Source organism: Pieris brassicae, chromosome 4 (assembly GCF_905147105.1).
Source record: "Pieris brassicae chromosome 4, ilPieBrab1.1, whole genome shotgun sequence".
Taxonomy (NCBI): Eukaryota; Metazoa; Arthropoda; class Insecta; order Lepidoptera; family Pieridae; genus Pieris; species Pieris brassicae.
This window is the reverse complement of record NC_059668.1, coordinates 3,649,278-3,655,277: the sequence shown is the minus strand read 5'-3', so window position 1 is coordinate 3,655,277 and position 6,000 is coordinate 3,649,278.

Sequence of the window (6,000 nt, the reverse complement as noted above, 5' to 3'; positions counted from 1 at the left end):
CTTTCTGGAGTAAGACGCGTTTTTTTTATGAGATATATACAATTATTTATTGTTTTATTAGTATTTAAAGCTATATAAATGTCCCGTTTCCTGTGGTTTACGTAAAATCTGATAAAAAAAAAGAAAAAAAAATCAGTAGCACTACAACTCTCGGTCATGGTCTCAGATTCCTGTATCTGTTACGTGATTTTTGATTAGACAAATAAGCGATCAGCTTTCTGCGTCTGACACGCGCTGTTTCTTTGGGACTAAATAGTTCCGGTTTCCTCAGTATTTATTCCTTCATCGTACGAGCGAGTGTTACGATGTGCACATAAAAACGTCGGGGTTCGAACCTATGGCTTCAGGGATGAGAGTCGACCACTCTAGCTGAACGCTGCGGTTAACTAGGGTTTGTTAATTGTTAAATAGGGTTTAAAATAACAGACTAACTCTCTATAGCGCCAATTTCTAAAGAGACAATTTGACCAAAAGTTGTCATTGTATGGGTAGAATAGTAACAGTTTATAGACAACAAGTAATAATAAATAATTATGATAATTAAAAGCTTTGTCATAATTTATAATATTGTTACATAAATACATTTATTAGTTTTATGTAGACTTTTATATTGAAATGATTAACACTCTCGTACATCAAGTTTATTTTAAATTTTATTACACTTTTTAATTTCTTAAAAAACCCCCGTCTTCAATAACATTCCAGCATAAAAACTTTGTAAATTATCAAATGCTTAACAAACATTTAAAATACTACGCACGCTACCTCGCTACCATTTAATTCGCACATTCACATATGATAAAACCTTCCATGAATAGTTAAAATTTTCATAATTTAATTTCACATATTTTAGGCGGGGATGCCTTAATGAGAACATGTTGTTTTTAAAGGAGAATTAACGAAATATGAATAACGATCGAAACATTTCGCACAGAGTAATAAATGTTCGAAAATATACGAAACGGACTTTAATGAAAGCACGTAAAATCCATTTAGCATTCTCATTTCAATTTTATTTAATTAAGGCCCGTGTTGACAGTTAGCTCATTATAATAACATAATATTATGGTTTAGTGTTGTTTATTGGCTTTTAATTTTCGTTATTCTTGGATGGTGTTTAATTTTAATAGTTGTTTTATCTATTTTTATAATACAATAAAGTGAACTGAGGGCAATTTGGACAAGAACTTATAAAATAAGAAATAGAAAATAAAGCAGCTGGAAGAGGCCTATGTGTCACAGGACTAGCTGATCACCAAAACAGGCACATCTGATGTATTACAGGTTTATTTTATAGAGGTTTTGCGTGTAAATAAAAAAGAGACTGATATGTACCTGTCCTATTGCAAGATTAAAACACACCTACGGGTGTTTAGACACATTTTTGCTAAATAAATTCATTCTTTAGATCATATTAACTATTTTCTTGCGTTAATTTAAAACACAGGAGTTTACTCAAAGCAATAGATTTATACAATATTAATATATACGATGATTTCTGAGCGAAACTGCGGTATATCGGTGGCAAAGCTAACTATGCCCCGGTGATTATGTCTAATTTGAACGGATTTCGACTCAAACTAAGTCACAACCTGGAAATGAGTAATGAGTCAAATGAGTTTGCAAGTCAAATCTATAATCAAGATTTATATCTATACCCCTTCAAAGTCAATTAATGCCTTTGAAAAGTGATTCCTAGATATTTAATAATTAATAAAAGGTTTTGTTAATACAAATTTCAAAAATATTTCATTAATAAAATCGGTTTTTACCTATTTCATACATTGACTAAATATAAATAAATCTTGTCTTTACATGCACAATTTAAATACACTTATGACTAAGCAATATATTCGAACGACACGAAGTTATCTCAACGAGTTAATTAAACGTATTAAAGCTTAAAACAAGGCTGTACGTGCTATACTGTGAAATTGTGGAGAGTGGACAACGAACGCGATGTTATTTCAATACTGTGCGGACAATTCACAACGGTGGCGTCATTGTGGGCGCCATGACCAAATATGTCACGGAAGCATTACCAATATTTATAAGTGTGTCTACGAATAGAATGTATTTGTTTTGCGTGTGATGCATTCCTTTTACAAACAGTTATTTAAAGTACAATGTATGGCAAAGACACGCCGGGCCAAGTGTCTAAGTGAAGCATTATCAAAACATCGGGATTGTATAAGATTTGAAATTAAAATTTTAAAATTATAATAAACGGGTAAAATGTAAGTATTTCTTCCAGCTTTGATTTTGATTTTGTCCTCTTCGGAGTAGAGACCCTGGCCGTAGCGTTCAAGTGCACAGGTGCTTATTAAAGATTTAAGTTAGCGCCTGCCTGATAGTACCTACCGGCGACATCAGAGCCGGTGCTTTCTTCGCTCAACGAATAAGAATCGACACACAGAGAGAAAATGCTACCAGCATTAAAGATACTCAAGGCCACAGGGACCATCTTTTAAAATTTTAAAATTTGTATACACCACGATGTATATATTAATCGTTATTATATAATTAATAACGCTTTTATCCCGTATCATTTTCTTGCATAAAATAATGTGTTTACAACGGAATATTACGCAAATATTATGTTATGGCATCATTCAAAAATAAGAATTACCCTGGTGAATGAAGTTAAAAATCGATTCGATAAGATCGTAATTATATATTCCTAATAACATTAATAGTCAACCTGTGTAATAAGACGTGAGCGACCGACTATCCTCATCAATTGATTATGTACCTACCGCAGAGTTTTACGATTTTTTTGCGATGGTGGTATTAGTATAGTCGATGAATAATTTAATATGCGGGTGACTAATTGTATTATGTCATTTAAGGGACACTTGTAGATGCTATTGTTAAATAAAAAATATATTGTTTTGTTAATTTCAATTAAATTGATTATATTAATAATCATAGATACGATACATTATAAAATCAGATGTTGTTTATATTTTATATAATGTTTCAGTAATATTCATAGATTTGCACTTAATTTGCGCATCTTTTGACTATCATTTGGTCCGTTGTGCATAAAATCCGGGCTAATCTCACCAGCCTAGTTCCTTCCAGAAGCTCAGAAGTTTCCTGAGTACTCCGCAGGTCTCACGGAGCGATTTTACTACTGTGAGAGTTTTTGTTCCTTGGTGAAGCCACAACGTAAGACTTATTATACTTATAGTAGTAGTATTTATAAGTTAATTAGTCTTTTTTCCTTAGTATTGGTCACAGATTACTAAATTCTGTTCTGCCTATAGACCCAGGTGCTTGTTCTGTTCATATATTTAAAGCATAATAATATAGTAAGGTTATAAAATAGTAAACAAACCGAAACATCCAGTACAAGTATCGCGTACACGGGCATAAATCCTCAGTGGGCTATATCAAACGACGCTTGCGCAGGACATGCGCGGATCGTGCTCTACCAGATAAGATAAACGTCAACGTTACGTGCCTGGGGATCACTAATTAAGTCTTTAAATTCAATTTATATTTCTATACTTCGTTAATGTGGACAGGACTTAATCACTCGCAATATGGCCTATAAATAACCTATCAAATTTTCAGTAGCCGTCGCCTTGGTTTAAGTGGTAAAACAAATGTCATCTATGATTAAAAAAGATGCTGTATGGAGTAGCCATTGCAAAGTACGATAGATATACTAAGATAAATAAATACTAACAATTATCAAAAATAATACTAACCTACTATATATATCGATGTTTAGACACAGCTCTAAATTCTTTTCTTGCAAAAATTAAAATACAAAAGTTTTCTGGTGTATTGATTTATACAATACTTGAATATTTACGATGTTTTCCATAGTTATAACGAGCGAAACCGCGGTATATCGGAGACAAAGCTGACTGTGACCAAGTGTCATAAATGCATGATTTACGCAATTACAATGTAAAAGAGGTGATAAATTACAGCCCACTTCTCTATAGACGCTTCAAATGTAACCTTTTTAGCTATAATATAACGCAGTTACCACTATAGAACTTATTTCTATAAGCATAACGACTATATTCGTATATACTCGAAGTCGGTGCATTCACAGATATTGCACCTTACCACCCGCTAACAGAGGTAAAGCTGGTATTAAAAAATTAACAATACTCGGTACCAATATTTCATGGTCGAATTTGCATTTACAGGTGATTTTTGTGTTATTTATTGCGCAAATATAATGACACAGTTCGGTATTTTTTATATCCATTTCGTTTATGCAACGGTAAAGTAGGTGATTTATTAAAGTATTTTAGGCGTATTGTGGCGTTGCTTGTCATCTTATCTGCTGTCCAGGTTGGTAAAATTCACGCACCTTTTATCAGATGCTCTATGTGAGGTGATATTTCGTTTTTAAAAACATTTCATTTTAAATACTTATCAAATTAGTGTTAGACTTATTCACAAATATTAGGCTATTTATGACATTAAAATATTTTAAACTTATTACGCACTTATTTGTTATTTACCACTACGTTAAAACACAGATAAAATATTACAAATCTTTAGATAAAACACTGTTATTAATAATGTTTAATTTGATAGATATAATTCAAAAGTATACTAAATGTGCTTTGTAATAAATAATAATAATGATAAAGCCCGTTATTTCCAATCTTTACAAATGTTAGATAACAATTTTCATTTTTTTCTTATTATCCTAATATTATAACTTCCTTCTCCGGCCTCTCAGCTTTTTACAAATATCGCTAACCATTTGCTTTGCTTTATAGATAGTTAATATGAGTTAGATCTGAACAGCATTCGGGAAAAGCACTAAAATAAGTACATAATTAAGGCAATTTCATTAAAATTCAGCGAACGATAATATCAACATGACATGTTTAAGCGACTGGCATGAACAATTGTACAAGATTCCATCCAACCTAATGTTTTGTCAATCATCAATGTCAAACGCATAGTGCGGAATAATAATAAGTTTTTTGTTTATATTCTATACTTGAATACTAATATACTGATGTGTCATGTCCTTCCTCTATAGTTCTATTATTTCGCTCCAAAAAAACTTTGTAGAAGACACACGCTTTTCTAAGAGTCAGCAGCGGTCACTCTAGCATAAAGAGGTCCTAGGCATATGGCTGACCAGGGACTGTTGGAAGATACTCACTACCCTTCTTTGAAGTGAGAACCGGTGGCGGGCGGCAGGCGGCAGAGATTTTACTTATCCGCTTATATATTTCCACCTAATAAGCAAATGATTATAAAAATATTAATTTCTATAAGACATATTCATAATGTTTATCTACGTATATAATGTCCTGTTAAATGTAAATGAGTCTTTCGAAATAGAATAGGATTAAAAATATTTGTATTTAAGACTTCGCTACGATATATTTAAAATCTAATTCAATTCTTGGTGTTTTTTCAATTATTTTATTGGTTTTATATTACCTATAACAACTTAATAGCTCATGTTTAGAAATATTAATTATTTGCTGTGGGCGTAAAGACAGTCGCGATGCTTGATAGCGTGTCTTAATCGTATTGAAAATTAATTTATTGAACGATAACCTACACCGCCTTAGCAACATTATTATCACAGTATTTTGAGAAATATATAGCTAGCAGTATCGAGTATGATTTTAACTTTACACTTGGTCCAGTTTAAAATTGATTTAAGACTCAACGATCAAAAAGGTTTGTTATGCAATATGCAACGGCTATATTTTTAGTAGTTTGAGTTATTTTTATAGCAGTGTTGACCCAGTGGCTTCAGCGTGCGACTCTCACCCCTGAGTTCGTAGGTTCGATCCCTGGCTGTGCACCAATGGACTTTATTTCTATGTGCGCATTTAACATTTGCTCGAACAGTGAAAGAAAACATCCTGAGGAAATCGGATTGCGTTAGAACCAAAAAGTCGACAGGTTGTATCAGGCACAGCAAGCTGATCACCTACTTGCCTATTATATTGATGAATGATACTGAAAAAGATTCAGAAATCTGAGTCTCAGACCTAA